General features: G+C 46.0%; 1 protein-coding gene across 4 annotated transcripts in view; it reads right to left on the bottom strand.

Annotated features, from left to right (window-relative positions):
• Nucleotides 1-16,762, bottom strand: part of BANP (BTG3 associated nuclear protein) — a 123,702-nt gene that overhangs the window by 105,863 nt on the left and 1,077 nt on the right. For 2 of the 4 annotated variants that reach the window (XM_032701010.1, XM_032701013.1), the window contains exon 1: nucleotides 10,252-10,358. The exons of 1 other annotated variant lie outside the window; for it this stretch is intronic. The gene's annotated coding sequence lies outside the window, so the exon portion shown is untranslated. Of the gene's footprint in view, nucleotides 1-7,339; nucleotides 7,533-10,251; nucleotides 10,359-16,762 lie in introns of those variants that run through there. One more of the 4 variants, XM_032701011.1, reaches the window with a different exon arrangement.

The raw sequence follows: 16,762 nt of genomic DNA, 5'->3' as shown, positions 1-16,762 counted from the left end.
CCTCTTCCACTTGAGCACAAGAAATCCATTAAGCCAGACAGGTGGAGGATAAATTTTTAGGAGAAGAATCCTGAGCAAGCCCATCTCAGAGGACTCCAAAGTGTTCGCTCAAGACACCAGCACTGCCAATACTGAGTCATTTGAAATTCTGCTCATGGTGAAAACTCTTGGGCCAGCACAGACTGTGGCAGGACTCCCAAAATTCCCTGGCAATCCAGTTGTGCACATGGATGCCATTTTGGCAAATTCCATTTGCCATTTCTGAGAAATCCTGGTGCCCAGCCAGGCTGGACAGAACAAAGCAGCTGGCTCCTCATGTCACACAGTGCCTGGAAGAGTGAGAACTCCTCAACCTGAGGGAAGACATTCACTAAAAAAGGACAAACTAGAACAAAATCCAACTGTTAAACACTTTGTTATTTACAGGATTCAAGATTTCACTGATGTGCTGCATTTAAATCAGTCAGAGTTACAAAAATAGCAGTATTTTTTAAAGCATTCTGAAGGCGTTGCAATGGTTTTAATACTTCATGAGCTGCACATATTTATCATGGAATATTCTCAGTTTGAAGGGACCCAGAAGGATTAAAGTTCAACTCCCGGCCCTGCACAGGATACCCCAAGAATCAGACCATGTGCCTTCAAAATTAATTATAAAAAAATCGCTTAATTAAACCTTTTTTCAACACAAACATAAAATAATTTCACACTTCCAACACCTGTTCTCCCCCTCTTACGGGTCATAGTCTGAAAGTGTTCAACCTCACACCAGAAATACCGAATATTCTGGCCCAGAGCCCTGAAACAAGGGCACAACCACCAACTAAAACTGGAACAGCTACGACACAGCAATGAGTCTCCATAATATCCAAATTTATTGCCATTTAAACAAATTTAGCACAATTTCACTAAATCAGAGACATCTCGTAGCCATCAGCCACCTCTTGATGGACACAATCCTGCCTTCTCAACAGGCAGAACAAAATTCCCCTGTGCTGTCACAGTGAGTTCCGGGATCAAAACATAAGGGAAAACCAAATAAATTTGGTATCAACACTGGATGTGTGGATTAGAAAAGCAGTGTCCAAGGAAACTGCAACCACAGCAGTTATCGCACTCTGAATAAAATGCCCCTCTTCCAAATTCACAATTTGAATATATAGTAGTAAATTTTAGCAGTGGGCTGACCTTGCTTTCAGAACCAAGGGTAAAAGCCAGATAAAATTTAACAGGATGAGAGTTAGATCAGTTTATCAGCTGCAAAAAGCTTCAGTTAACAAATTCAGAATAACTTTCCCAATACAGTTTCCATATATTTAGTCAGTGAAGTATTTACCAGCATTGCTCCACGTAAAACATCTCTCTTCTTGAAATTTGCTCTATATTCTCCTTTTTTTTTCCCCTACTTTTTTTTTCTTCTGGTTGAAGCTCTAGTGCCTATTAATTCTAAATTAAGAATATGTACATTGGCACTGAGCTGCCAGTGCTGAACTATCACCTGGAACAAATATTAAGTTATAAAACAGAAATATTAGCAGAAAGCCGGGAAGCTGAGGATAAACTACACCAGGGACATGGAATGTGCCCACTCTTCCTCCCACAACCAGCATGTGGAAGTTGGATCAACAGAGAGATATTTTACAGTCAATTATCTTATCTGGGGGAGGGTGTGAGAGGCAGGTTCTCCCAGGCAATAGAAAATATCCCATTAATACACTGGCTATGGAGGCCTTGGCCAGCCAAGCTCACACTGACCCAGTCGAGCACTCCAGGTGGATCTCCATGGAACTCAGCGCTTCTCCCGGGGGTTCTGGGGTTGGAAAAGGCTCCTTTGACTCTCACTCAATGAAAACACCAAAACCAGGTTCTGGTGTGTACTGGAGGGATCTCCTTCCACCTCCATTCCCACTCCAGCCGTGGGTGCCTTCCAAATGGACAAGTTGGATCCACGGGCTGAGGCCAACAGCAGGAGGTCAGCAAGGGGATATGCTGGGTCCTGTCCTTGGGTCGCAACCAGGGAACGCTCCAGGCTTGGGGCAGAGTGGCTGGAACGCTGGGAAAGGCCCTGGAGGTGCTGGTGACAGAGTGAGCATGAGCCCAGGTGGTCTAGAAAGCCAACGGCACCCGGATTGTACCAGCCATGGTGCGGCCACAGGAGCAGGGCTGTGACTGTCCCTCTGTGCTGGGCACTGCTGAGGCACCTCAAGTGCTGTGTCCAGTTCTGGGAGAGAGACACTGAGGGGCTGGAGCATGTCCAGGGAAGGGAACGGATCTGGGGTAGGGTCTGGAGCACCAGGAGAAGCTGAGGGAACTGGGGGGGCTCAGCCTGGAGAAAAGGAGGCTCAGGGGGGACCTTCTTGCTCTCTCCAACTCCCTGACAGAAGGGGGGAGCCAGGTGAGGGTCGGGCTCTGCTTCCAGGGAACAAGGGACAGGATGAGGGGAAAAAGGCCTCCAGCTGTGCCAGGGGAGGTTCACATTGGACAAAAGGAGGAATTTCTTCGTGGAAAGGGCTGTCAGGCATTGGAAGGGGCTGCCTAGGGAGACAGTGGAGTCCCCATCCCTGGAGGTGTCCAAGGAAGGCCTGGACATGGCACTCAGTGCTCTGGGCTGCGGGATAAGGGGGGGGATCGATCACAGGTTGGACTCGATGCTCCTGGAACCCTTTTTCACCCTCAGTGATTCTGGGATTCTGTGAAATCTCAGTAACCCCTCAGACCTCTGGTATCACTCAGTCCATTCCCAGAGCAGCTTTTTCACTGTCCCCCTTTCCCCACCCCAGACCCTACTTTGGTCCCCTCCCCTAATAAACCCACCAGACCCCTGTTCCTGTGGGATAAATAAGCACAAAGCTAAAATTATCTATGTTGCCTCAAAAAGCAGAGCAAAAAGCTTAAATCCCTCCCTACAATCACTTGCTTGGAGGTGGCTCCAGTACTGGAACACTCAGAAAAACTCATCACAGACAACTAAAGGTATAAATCTAAAGCAGATTAGATAAATTGCACTAAATATCTGCCAATACTCTTACTCAGAATTGATACACTTAACACAGAATTAAATCAGCCTTTGTTTAATTAAGCAAATTAATATTAGTAAGCAACTAAATTAAATTCACCTGAATTCCAGATTAGCTTTTCCACACACAAGTTTAATTTAATTTAATTAATCTATTTTAAAACAGTAATTCAGAATAATTCTTCTGAGCAGTGCCTTGTAAACAAACCTATTTACTGCAGTATCTGATGGCTTTACAAAATCCTGGGGCAGCATTCCAAAGTGGATAATCAAAATCATCCAATGCCTTGTTAACACAGAAAAACATGCACAAAAGACAAATTTTGTCTCTCATACTAATTAGGGAAGGTAAACATTATCTTTAAAAAAAAATACATTTTTTTCAAAGCTTTGGTCTACTTGGAGTGTTTATTGGACTTCTCTTATGGAGCAGCTGATCATTCTCCTGGATAATATTTCTCAGTGCTATTGATAAATAAACAAACTTCTGTTGTACTCCAACAATGCCAATATCTAGTGCTGATTGTGTGAGAAAAGGGGAAGGATGTCATTTGCCTTTGCCCAACCCCACAGCCCCAAATGTTTTTCCCCTTCTTCGTTCCATTCTTTCTTTAAATCACTTAAAGTCAACTTTCAAATATCCCAAATATATTTGTCACAAATATATTCCTCATTATACAAACACATTTGGAATCTGGAATGGTTTGGGTTGGAAGGGACCTTAAAGATCATTGAGTTCTAATCCCCTGCCATGGGCAGGGACACCCTCCACTATCCCAGGTTGCTCCAAGCCCCGTCCAACCTGGCCTTGGACACTTCCAGGGATGAAGCAGCCACAGTTTCTCTGGGCAACCTGTGCCAGGGCCTCACTCCCTCACAGGGAAGCATTTCTTCCCAATATCCCATCTAACCCTGCCCTCTGGCAGTGGAAAACTATTCCCCCTGAATGAATTCACCCAATGAATTTAGCCCAGCAGCCCATTTTTCTGAGCCCAATATATACCATGGATGGGACAAAGTTCCTTATCCTCCAAGAACTCTGATCTACTGCCACTTACAAAAGTTTTCCAAAGCAGGTTACTGGGAAGCCAAGCTCAGTGATGGGAATATATTCAACACATGGCAGTGGATTAGTGCTCTGTGAGAAGTGAGAAAGTAAAACGACCTTATGCCATAAAGGGATTCCAGTGGAAAGATCATCCACCCCCTGATAGGGCAGATTCAGAGGACAAAACACTCTAACTTTATTTAAGTCAGCCCAGCTTCCCTGAGGTCTCATCCCTGCAGGGAACCAGCCCAAGGGGCCTCTGAGCTTTAAGTCTCTGTGCAAGGAATAATCCCCAGCTCAGTTAAATCCACTCAGGAATCAAACTATGGAATCCCAGCAAAAAGCATCCAAGGACAGGACAAAATTGTTCAGGTGAAGGTCTTCCTGAAGAATAACCCTCTAACCTGGACATGGGTCTGCTCTGACCACCCTGTGGTGTCTTCAGAGGAACCACCTCCATGAGCAGTCCCAGGGACAGAACTGGGAATGTTGGGATAATCTGAAGTTATTCCTGGGTGTTACACGGCTCAGAACCCAACAAGGCTCTGTTAGTCTTGCTCTCTGACTTGCAACAATTAAAAAAACCCAAAGCCTGGCTTTTCCCTCAGGATAAAGTCACTTCAGTTGGCAGCTGGAAGGGAGCCTTCCTACACTAATTCCTGGTTCCCAAAAAAGCCACACCAGTGCAAATGTTACTGTAACAAAGGATATAACAGGATAAAAACCAACAATTTAAGAGTATACAGGGTTCAGTGCATTGTAAATACAAGAGCTGCCAGCCTCCCTTCTCCCCCAGCTCTGCAAAGAGAAGCTCCTTTTTCTGGGAGGTTGAAAATCAGTTTTTAGGGGATAAGAGATCAGATTTACACTTCTTTATTACTATCAAAAACTACAAAGGAGAATTATCTTCCTTAGCATCTGTTTAGCTTTCATCCTTATGCCCAATCCACCTTAAAGGGCAAGTAAAAACAGTGTTTCAAATTTCATAGTAAAACTGCACAAGCATTTCAGTTTAACAGTTTAAAAACGAGTACAACAATATATAAAGGCAGCTTTGGTTCAGCCAAAGATCAGAAAAAATATCTGTTGTCCCCAAAAATGACAGAAACATTCCTTATCTGGGAAAGCCCAGACAACAGCCACAACATCCTGGAGATGGATACATAAAATAAATCTCACTCCCAGGGATACTGTGTTCATGGACTCCACTGCAAGTCCTTAAATTCAGAGAGCAACCCAAAAAAATGGAATGGCTGCTCCAGGAACAAAGGAGCTGGAAAGTTTTTGGTGTACAAAATCTCAGAGGGAGGTAGAAATTCTCAAGTATTACCAGGACAGCTCACATCATTAGTATTGTTTTATTGGTTTGCTCTTAGAAATATTCAGCTTTTTAGGATGGTGTTTTTTTCATTCCACCTGGTACAAGCTGCTGTTTTGCTTGGATGCCTTTTCCCAACTCTTCTACCACACTGCCATTGGCCACAATCCCAACACAACATACAACAAGCACTCCAGGAAAACACTTCCCTGCTTCCCAGTGTCCTCTCAGGTGCTGGACACGCTCTGTAACAAGGAATGTCAGTGGGTGGTCACACACCAGCAACTCCAGCCCGAATTCCCTGTGGATCTTGCACAAACACTCCTGCTGCTGTCACGTGCCAACAGCTACACTGCCATAGCTTGGATGGAATTATTCCCAAGGGAGCTGGGAAGGATTTGTTCACACCTGTTGCAGCAGCGCTTTCAGGTGCCTGGAGACACAGAAAGGGTTGATTTTAATTTTACAGCCATTTAACCCCGTTGAACTCCACGAGCCGAGCCCAGGGACTGGATCTAAGTGTTTCCAGACTGGGGGCCTTAAGGCAGAGCTCAGCTCTCACCATCCTGCTGGAATTATTCCAGACACAGGTCGTTCACTCTGGGTACAGTTTGTACAGTTTGCTGAAAACTAGCAAATAGGAGACAAGACCTGCCCAGACAGCAAAGTCTGTCCTGTTGTTTTCTTGGTTTCATCCACTAGATGGAGAATTTTATTGATAACAGCTCCAAAAAACCTGCAACTGCTTAAAGGGAGGGCGAGGCTGGATAACAGGGAAAGGTTCTTCCCCCAGAGGGTGGTTGGGCACTGACCAGGCTCCCCAGGGCAGTGGTCACAGCACCAAGGCTGGCAGAGCTCAAGGAACGTTTGGACAACGCTCTCAGGACAGGGGGGGATTTTTGGGGTGTCCTGGGCAGGTCCACAATGTCAGACTCAAAGCATTCCTTAAAATCATGGAATTGGATGGAAGGGACCTTAAAGTTCACCTCATTCCATGAGCAGAAACACCTTCCACTATCCCAGGTTGCTCCAAGCCCCATCCAACCTGGCCTTGGACACTTCCAGGGATGGGGCAGCCACAGCTTCTCTGGGCAACCTGTGCCAGGGCCTCACCACCCTCACAGGGAAGGATTTCTTCCCAATATTCCATCTAACCCTGGAATTCCCTCTGTCAGCTTACTTAAAACATAAACTTTAGTAAAAAAAGGGAATAATTTATTTTTTTATCATTTTATATCTTTCCTAATAAATGCACTGCTCATCTTCTATACACTGGGAAAACTTCCTGATCCAGCAATTCCAGGAGTGTCAAAGACAGACCCCAGCATTGGCACAGGCTGCTACTACAAAAAGCAGGATGTCCAATATCAAACACACAAGTAACCTGCTTACTCCAGTCTTCTAACAGATTTTCCTCCTGTAGCCACCTAGAAAAAGGAGCCTTTCCAGCTGCCCAAACAGACCTGAGCACTGCTTTAAAACAGGGATACCAGGATTTTAACATTCTTCCAAAAATACTTATAAACTGGAGGTCACTTCAGTAGGAAAACATAGAGTGAATTCTTCATGTTCTGAAATATTTTCATAATCACTGAGGTTGGAAAAGCCCTCCCAGCCCACCGAGTCCCACCTGTGCCCAATCCCCACCTTGTCCCCCAGCCCGGAGCACTGAGTGCCACAGCCAGGCCTTCCTTGGACACCTCCAGGGATGGGGACTCCAAACCTCCCTGGGCAGCCCCTTCCAATGCCTGACAGCCCTTTCCACGAAGAAATTCCTCCTTTTGTCCAATGTGAACCTCCCCTGGCACAGCTGGAGGCCATTCCCTCTTGTCCTGTCCCTGGGAGCAGAGCCTGACCCCCACCTTGCCTCACGATTTTTCATTTTTTTGATCCTGGTTTGTCATTCCCCCTCCCTCTAGTTAAAAAAAAAACAAACTAAACTCAGCTTTAAACTTACAACATTATAAATTCCCAGGATACGGGAGGTAGGTTGGCACATGTAACACATTTGTGCCTGAGAAGCAGGGACATAAAGGGTGAGTAACTTCCCAGTTGCCAGGAATTCCCTCCATTCCTTTCCCCCATAACACAGGCTCCGATTTTCAGAGGAGAACTTGAACTTCACATATTTTTTTTTTTCCTTAAGTGCTCTAAGTCAGGAGTTACAAAGAGGAAACAAGATAAAATGATTTTGTTCAACAGACAACATTACAAATTATTTTATTTAAGTCCTAAAGGCAAAGGATGTGACGAAGTTAAACCTTCTGTGTATTTTGCAGTCCAACAACTGGTGGGGAAAACTCAGCACTGAACAGCAGCTTTAAAAACCTAAAACTGCAAGGAAACAAGTGTTTGATGTGACTTGGAAGACAGTTGATTCTTTTTATTTTTACTTGAGGGAAAAAAAAGATTAGTCTTTAAATAAATACGTAAAAAAAAAAAAAACCACAGAAAATAAAGTTACTTCAATTACTGTTAATAACTAAGTATCAAGTTTCTAACTAGAGGAAATAAGTCTGTCACCAAAATTTTATTGGCAAAGTTTCATCTACAAAGACCTTTTGTAGCTCTAATTCTAATCTTTTCTCAATCCCAGCAACTCCAGTTCAAGGATTTCTCCAATGAAATAAGAGAAAAAGCCTTCAAGTTCTGACAAAATAAAAACATGCGTCGTTCCTGCACAAATGGTGTTTTACCAATTTAGGGAAAAGCTCAAGAAAGACACTTCAAGTCCTTGCAAATGGGAGTCTCTTCCCAGAATTCCCGTGGATCTGAATCCCAGGGACAGCCCAACTCCTCGCAAAGTCAAAGCAAATCTGCAATTAGAGTTTCTGGTGACAGGAGCTGGGAGAAAAAGCTCATCTTTCCTCTCCTCATCACCCCAAAACTCCAGAACAAGGATGCTGTCCCTGTTACAACCAGCACAGGCAGGAAATGAGCCTTTTCCAAACACATTTAGTGGAACAAGTGCTGGTGGAGCCCCTGCAGCTGTGGACATTGAGAGTTAGTACCACACTTAATGGTATTATTCAATTATTCTGGGTGTTATTAATCAATTAGACCTTTAAAAAAAAAAACATAATTAACACCTGTCCTGGAACCACAAAACTTACACATGGTTGGGTAATGAAAATGATAAGGCCACAGTTACTGTAAAACAGATGAAAAATCAAAAAACAACAACAACAAAAAAAAACTTACAAAGTGTTTTCATCCTCTGAAGGAGATAAAATGTTTCCCAAATCCAACCTCAATCATTTTATTCTCTCAATAAATATATAATCTTTCTTCCTAACAGCCGGTAGTGAAAACTGAACTGCTGCCAAGGTGCTCACAGTAATCAAATCCCTCATATTCTGGTCCATTTCTAAGAACATCTGTTTTATGTAAATATATTTATATACCTATAAATACTTTCTAACAGAGAAAACCCACCATTTCAAGAATCACTTGAAATTCAGTGACTACACTACGAAATTCAGACAAAGGTACTTTTTTGCTTGATATTTTAAATTCTTAATTTAAACATTCAAAATTTCTGCTTCTTGAAATCCTGCCATGGACAGGGCACTACACCTCATAGAGAAGGCAAAAAAATAGCAAAAAAACCCACTTCCAATTTAATTTAATAATGATTTAAAGCCACTTCCACTGTAGCAATTGCTCAGTTGCTAATTACACTTGTTTACTTCAAAAAATCTTCCCTGGAGAGCTCCAAAAATAAACTGATCCATAAACTATCCATGCCATAGCAGGATAAAATGGCTATATTTGGTGAAGTACACAGCTTCCCACTGTGCAAGGATTTAAAAATAAAACAAAAAACAAAAAAGGCAACACTTGAATTGCAAATAAGGGCAAAGGGAAGACTGAGTATGTTCAGAGAATGTTGGAATGGTTTGGGTTGGAAGGCACCTGGAAGACCATCCAGGTCCATCCCCTGTACATTCCACTATCCCAGGTTGCTCCAAGCCCCTTCCAGCCTGGCCTTGGACACTTCCAGGGATGAGGCAGCCACAGCTTCTCTGGGCAACCCGTGCCAGGGCCTCACCCTCCTCACAGGGAAGGATTTCTTCCAAATATCCCATCTAATCGCACTCTCTTTAGTCGAACAGCTCACTCAGCTCACTGGTAGGAAGAGGGTAAAAGACACCAACACCGATATGGATGCGAAAAACCCCCTCTCGCACTACGTGACCACACACTAAAGCACAGCAGGACGCGGTTTTCCTCCTGCTGAGGGATGTGAGGGATCCCAGGGATATTCCCAGTCCGTGACCACTCCGGAGCAGCGGCAGCACCGAGCGCGTCCTGCCCCAGGAGAACGGATGGAGGGAGCGCTCCCAGCCCATCCCATCCCATCCATCCCAACCCGAACCTGCAGCGCCGGCTCCGACCCGCCCGTGCCCCAAACACCCCTGAGGGGACACCGACCCCAGCACTGATCCTGCAGGGGGTGACCTCCAGCCCCAGAGAAGAGACCTTAAAGATCATTTAATTCTAATCCCCTGCCTCAGGCAGGGACACCTTCCACTAGACCAGGCTGCTCCAATCCCGGTCCAACCTGGCCTTGGACACTTCCAGGCATGGGACAGCCACAGCTCCTCTGGGCAACCTGTGCCAGGGCCTTGCGAAGGATTTCTCCCCAGTATCAAACCACGGGTTGATAGGGAAGCCACAGGGGGTGGGGGGTGCGCGCGGCCCCCCCGCCTCGGCCGCTCCCTCCCCGCCGGGCTCGCGGCCCGGGGGGCGCGGCGGGTGCGCGGTGCGTGTGCCGGGGTGTGCGGCGGGTGCGGCCGTGCGGGGCCGCGCGGGGCCGTGGGGCGGCCCGGGGCGCGGAGCCGCCCGCCCGCGGGGGCGCCGCGTTACCGTGTGAGGCGGGTGCCGAGTTCTCGTGGTGTTTTGTGCGGCGGCTGCGATAATGGCGTCCTTCCTCGCGAGAGATCCGCCGCGCTGCCCGCGCCGCGCACGCGCCGCGCCCGCGCGCCGGGCGCATCAACTCCCCCCCCACCCCGCCCTGCGCCGCCGAGGCGCCGCGAGGGGCAGAACCGGACTACAGCTCCCAGCGGGCACCGCGCGCGCCCCCGCAGGAGCACGCCGGGACCTGTAGTACGCGCGGGGGACGCGGGGCGTGCCGGGAAGTGTAGTCACGGAATCACGGAGTCAGGGAGTCACTGAGGGTGGGAAAAAGGCTCCGGGATCAGCGAGTCCAACCTGTGACCGATCCCTGCCTTGTCACCCAGCCCAGAGCACTGAATGCCATGTCCAGGCCTTCCTTGGACACCTCCAGGGATGGGGACTCCACCACCTCCCCGGGCAGCCCCTTCCAAGGCCTGACCACCCTTTCCAGGAAGAAACTCCTCCTCATGTCCAACCTGAACCTCCCCTGGCACAGCTGGAGGCCGCTTCCTCTGGTCCTGTCCCTTGTTCCCTGGGAGCAGAGCCCGACCCCCACTTGGCTCCATCCTCCTGTCAGGGAGTTGTGGAGAGAGAGAAGGTCCCCCCTGAGCCTCCTTTTCTCCAGGCTGAGCCCCCCCAGCTCCCTCAACCGCTCCTGGTGCTCCAGACCCTTCCCCAGCTCTGTTCACTTTCCTGGACACACTCCAGCCCATCCGTGTCCTTCCTGAAGTCCACACCTCACCACCCCACACCCTCACCCTGTGCCCACCCTGAGCACACACAGAGCCCTGAGGGTTTCACACAACCCTCTGGCTCAGAGGGACCCCCCTGTGCTCCCCAGGATATTTTGGACAATGCAGCCCAGTGTTGTGTGCACTGATCCCACAGCTTGTGATCACGGCCTGCTGTTCCTCCTCCAATAGCGTCTCAGGACCACTGCAAACCCCATTATTCCGTGTCTTTTTTATTGCTTCCAGACCTGCCACAGTCCTTGGCCAGCAAGTCGTCGCCCAGCAGATCAAAGTGTATCTGCACCTCAAAAGCCACTCACACACATTCCCATCCCTTACTCCTTTCTCTGCTCCTTCCGTCAAATTCCTCCCAGAGCTCCTGAGCACCTGAAGTGGGATGAGCTGGGTGAGAGCTGTCATGTTAAGGAGGATAATGTCCCCGTGCTCAGAGCACAGCTGAAGGGAGGCAGTGAGTGGGAATTTGCTAAATGAACTCAGCAGCCTGATCCTGCTGCTGCTCTGCTCCTGCGTGTGCTGTGAGAACAGAAGGGCAGGGAGAAGGTGGGAAACAGTCTGTTCACCTCCTGGGAAGGATAAAAATATTCAAAAGCACAAAAAAGAAGCATGGAGGAAGTATGCAAGGGGCTCTGAAAGAAGACAGAAATTAGACTGTTTTATACCTTTATATATCACAGTGTTGCCCAATAAAGACCATCACCATACTTCATTTTTCAGCTTCAGTGGTGACCTTCAGACTTTTGTATAAAAATATTCCTTAAATAAGATGCTTAATCCACTCTAGTTCAGCTGTAACTGGTTATCCTACAGATACAACTCCAGACCTAATGGGGCTGTTCCTGGGTCAAAATGCTGTTCTCAGGTGCTGTAGCTTTGTTCTAAAGCACTTTAGTCCCTTCTCAAGTCAAAGTTTTCAGTATTAAAGAGTTTTCATGAGCTTGGGAATTAACAACTGGTGTGTCAGGAAAAGCCTTGCTCCTGCATCCAGATTTGTAACTGCTCAGCCGAGTCTGTTGATTTACTTACTGTGTTCTCTCCCTTCACAAGTAGATTAGGCAGTTCAAAGGTTAAACTACTTATAAACTGACTTTTCAGACAGGATTATTTCACACTTTGCTGCAGGAATTTGCCCTGTGACAGTTTTGCTATAGAGTGTCTGCTGGACTTAAGGAATTGCCAGGTCTCAGCTTGGAAAACAGGGATAGAAATATGAGTGTTATACCTGCTGTGGGAAGCTGCTGGTAAAAACCTTTGTCATCCTAAACCAGCCTGATATAAAAGCTGTCCTGATTTCTTATCCCCTCCCAGAGATTATTAACCCCTGCTCTGCTGAAGGTGTGAGATCCTGCTCCTCTGTGGAGCCCGGGAATCATTCATTTCTCAACACAACACAAACAGAAAAACTGTGCCTGTCATAAACCAATTATAGTATTTATCTAAGGGGGGCAAATTAACTGGAAATACTGGCGGGATCCAACTGATCTCTGCAACTTTGATCAGAGATAACAGCACAATAAACCAATAATATAACAGTTTATCACTAAGAAAGGCTGCAGCACCTTGTGCCAGGAAGGAAGTCCACTCTGATCCAGCAAGCTGGAATCTACAATTAACTTACCCCTTATTTTTACCTCTTTACCACAGCAATGATTTTGTATTTTTTTTTCCTATCATTTTCTCAAAGCAGGGGATGTTTCCTTTTCAAATTTTGAATTACACCAATAAATCATGATAGGACTCCATTATCACAGCTTATCCCTTGTGCCATGGGGATGGACACAGCCAGACCTGACAAACACTTCAAAAAGTCTGACTGCAAACCTTGGGAAATAGCAGGAGTAAGAGGATCTTTCTGTTCCCAACCTCCAGTGGAGACCTACACTGTGCTTAATCAGAAGGCCCAAATTTGGCTTTCAGTCTTTAATTCACATGAACACATGAATGACTGAGCTCAGGAGAATTGTTTTCTGTGCTTCACAATCTTCTGAGCTTTAGGAGCTTTCAAAAAATGAGCTCACCTGACTCTTTCTGCAATAATTGAATGAAATTCAGTATAATCCCTCTTCAGTGAACGAGGGCTTCATTTCACCATGGGATAAGAGTCTGTCCATGAGCAAACACCAGCAAGAAGTTGATACACTGGAAATTATATTCTGATTTAAACCATGGTAACTTGCTCAAGTGCCTACATCAAATCCATTCGTATTTTCCTTCCCCCATATAAAAATGAGCAAAAACTTCAGAGTGTAATATATCAATTTAGTTTTTTAATTTTAAAGAAGAAAATACATTTTGTTGCCCTGTTAGTTTGTGTTCCCAAATAAAACAAGGTGGGGTTTTTTTGTTTTATGTCCTCACCCTTTCCATCCTCTTTTTTTCCTCTAGTCTCTCTTTTGCATTTTATTTCTGTGCTACCATTTCTCTGCCATGTTATGAAGAATCATTTGGTTCCAGGAAATATCCAGCTTATTTTACCCTTGTATCAGCATTCATTTACTATTGTTTTCTGAGGAAGTTGCTGCTTTCACATGTTTTCTGTGGATCAGGAGAGATTGGTATCTCATTCATTGGTTTCCTTTTTTTTGTTGTTAGGAAAAAAAAACCTTTCATAGCATCAAAGGTAAAAAATTAACACACTGTGCACACGATTTTGCAGCTGCAGCAGCAGCAGGAAAACAAAGGTTGCCAAACAAAGCATTTGTTTAAACAAGTGACAGGCATTCCTAATTATCCTCACTGCTGAGCAAGAGGATACAGGAACAAAGGGATGAAGAACACACAAGATGTGAGCAGGGCACAGAAGTAACTCCAGAGGATTTGCTGTAAGAACTCTGTAGGAATAATTTTGGTTCTTATGGATAAAATCCTCAACCACACCCTGTGCTATTAAAAGCAAAAAGAGTATTTGAAGTTCCTCTGTTTATTCAGCTTTTATTTGAGTTTATTCATATTCTGCACAACATCTTTTGTAACTGGAGAGGGACACAAACCCAGCCTGGTGAACATAGCAGGTCCTATATTGGGACAGTGATTCTTAATGAAAAGTTACATAAAATACATTTTTAAAAGAAGACGATATTAATATTATTTGTAAATGTGATGTAGCAGCATATGAGGAGCAACTGAGGGAGCTGGGGGGCTCAGCCCAGAGGAAAGGAGGCTCAGGGGGGACCTTCTCCCTCTCCACAACTCCCTGATAGGAGGATGGAGCCAGGGGGGTCGGGCTCTGCTCCCAGGGAACAAGGGACAGGACCAGAGGAAATGGCCTCCAGCTGTGCCAGGGGAGGTTCAGGTTGGACATGAGGAGGAATTTCTTCCTGGAAAGGGTGGTCAGGCATTGGAAGGGGCTGCCCAGGGAGGTGGTGGAGTCCCCATCCCTGGAGGTGTCCAAGGAAGGCCTGGACATGGCACTCAGTGCTCCAGGCTGGGTGACAGGGGGGAGATGGAGCACAGGTTGGACTCTCTAACCTCAGTGATTCTGTGATTTCTCCTTTTATCAACAGAAAACTTCTCTGCTGTTGAAATCTTGCGAGTTTTCCACCTCCAAAAAGAGGTTTCCTCATCACTTATTTTTCAGACACCACATCCATTTCCAATCCTCTCAGAATTGTTCTTTGATTTATAACAGAAAAATGTCAGGATCAAGTGGGTTTTGCTCCTGAACCTACTTCACCTATCTTTGTAACATCCTCTGTTCCAGCTCTGATCTCACTTCTGGTTTATGCTGAGTAAACTCCATTTTATTCGATGAGGATATTCCTAATTTTCATGGATGAGGATGAAGGAAAAGGCCTTGAATTCCCTCAGCAGAGAGAAAAATGTTGTTATACATTTTGTCATCTGGCTGGTCAAAGTTCATGGTCTTGCAGGGTCATTTCTGTCAGTCTGAGAAACAAGGCAAGAAGGGTCAGGCGTGATCTCAGTGTTCTCTTATTTATTTACATACTCTCCCATCTCCCTGAATACCTCATGGAAAAATAATGATGGGAGGCTATTTCCCTTCTGAGAAATCTGCCACTGGCCCCGGGCCTGTATTTACACTTTGTCTGACTGTGATCTTCCCCAAATCCCACTTCCAGCTGGTTCTGTGCCCTTTTCCCTCCCTTACATAGCTGATATTTGCCCAGCTTTGTTCAGGTCTGCCCCAGAGCATGTTTACTTGGTCAGGTACCATCATCATTATGACTCTTTTTTGATCCACTAGGATTAATAAAGTCTGAAGGGGAGCTCATTACACCTACTGATTTTAGAGGATTTTATCCTTCTATTGCTCTAAGCAGAATTTGACCATCTCCTAGTTCTGGACCTGCATCTATTTAGACATGTGTTCAAAATTATATGCAATGTAATCCTATTTTTTCAGGTGTGGAGGGTAAAATAAAGTGCCAGGTTGACAGAATGTCCCCTCAGCACCTTTCCACACAGCCCCACGTGTCAGGGCTGCCCTTCGGCGCCATCCGGGCGATCCAGGTCAGCCGGAACTGCAGGAAGCACAACAGAGGCAAATTTCAAGCCCTGCACTTTGGGATGGTGTAATCCTGTGCTTCCCTACAACCTGGGGACTGAAAAGTTCTGGAGACAGAGCTTTTCTCCAGTTCTGCAGTTCCAGGTGTTCTCCAGTAGATCCTGGGGAACATGTAGAACACGTGTCAGCAGTGCACCCTCACAGTGAGGAAGGTTCATGGCATAGTGGGGTGTATTAGAGCTTTCCAGCACATCAAGGGACTGTTCCCCATTCCTCAGCACTTCCTATGGACACATCTGGAATGTTCTGTCCCGTTTGGGGACCCCAATGAGGGAGAATGAATAACCAGAGGGAGCAGAGGTGGTTGCCAGGCTGCTGAACTGAGTCACACAAGGTGTCCCAGCAAAGTGTGGACATCAAAGAAAAGCTTCCCTTAGGCTGAGGTAAAATCTTCCATGGGAAAATTTCCCTGTGTGATAAGAGATGACAGACAGGCAGGTGTTTCATGAAAATATCACCAAGCAAAGAAGTTTCTAATTCAAAACAACCATTTGTTACACAAACAAACAAAAAACCCACACAACTCCCCCAAACAAACAAACAGTAAACTATTAAAAAATATTTCACAGGTAATTTTATGATTTACTGAAGGAGTTGGGTTTAATGGCAAATTTCTAATAGCAGCATGTTAATTTTAATAGTCTTATCATTTATCATTTCTTCTTGCTCTGTCATTGATAGATTCTGTAGCTTTCAAAATACACCCACCTGTGTATTTAATGAAAGAAAATAATCACATGGGTGTTGTCAATTCTGACAAGGGAATTACTAAAGGCCTCACGATCCTTTTGTTCTGGCATGACCCTGAGACCCCCACCGAGTTTTAATGGCCTTGAAAAGCCTCACCTGCAGCCTCCACCTACCCCCAGGGGCCAGGAGCCCACTTAAGCCTGAGCTTGAGCTTCGGCCTCTCAGCTCTGCTGTTGGGTCATTTCAGGTTTGTCTTTCTCCCTGTCCTCAGGAAGGACTTTGCAGCCTTGTTGTTGCTGCTGCCCTTTCGCCCTGTTACCTTTTGCTGCTGTCTGGGCTCCCTGGTTGGACTCTGGACCTGGTTTGTCACTGCCAGGGGACCCTTTGGCTCAGGCTCTGCTGTGCTGGGTCATCCTTGGATCCCTGCCTCCCTGCCATTGGAAAGGATAACTCCATTTTCAGTGGCTCCCCATTTTTATTCCCATTTGGCCTGTAATAATCTGTAATGTTGGGAAGT

The sequence above is a fragment of the Chiroxiphia lanceolata genome, chromosome 13 (genome assembly GCF_009829145.1).
Source record: "Chiroxiphia lanceolata isolate bChiLan1 chromosome 13, bChiLan1.pri, whole genome shotgun sequence".
NCBI lineage: Eukaryota > Metazoa > Chordata > Aves > Passeriformes > Pipridae > Chiroxiphia > Chiroxiphia lanceolata.
Note: the sequence above shows the minus strand (reverse complement) of the source record. Positions and strands in the feature narration are given on the sequence as shown.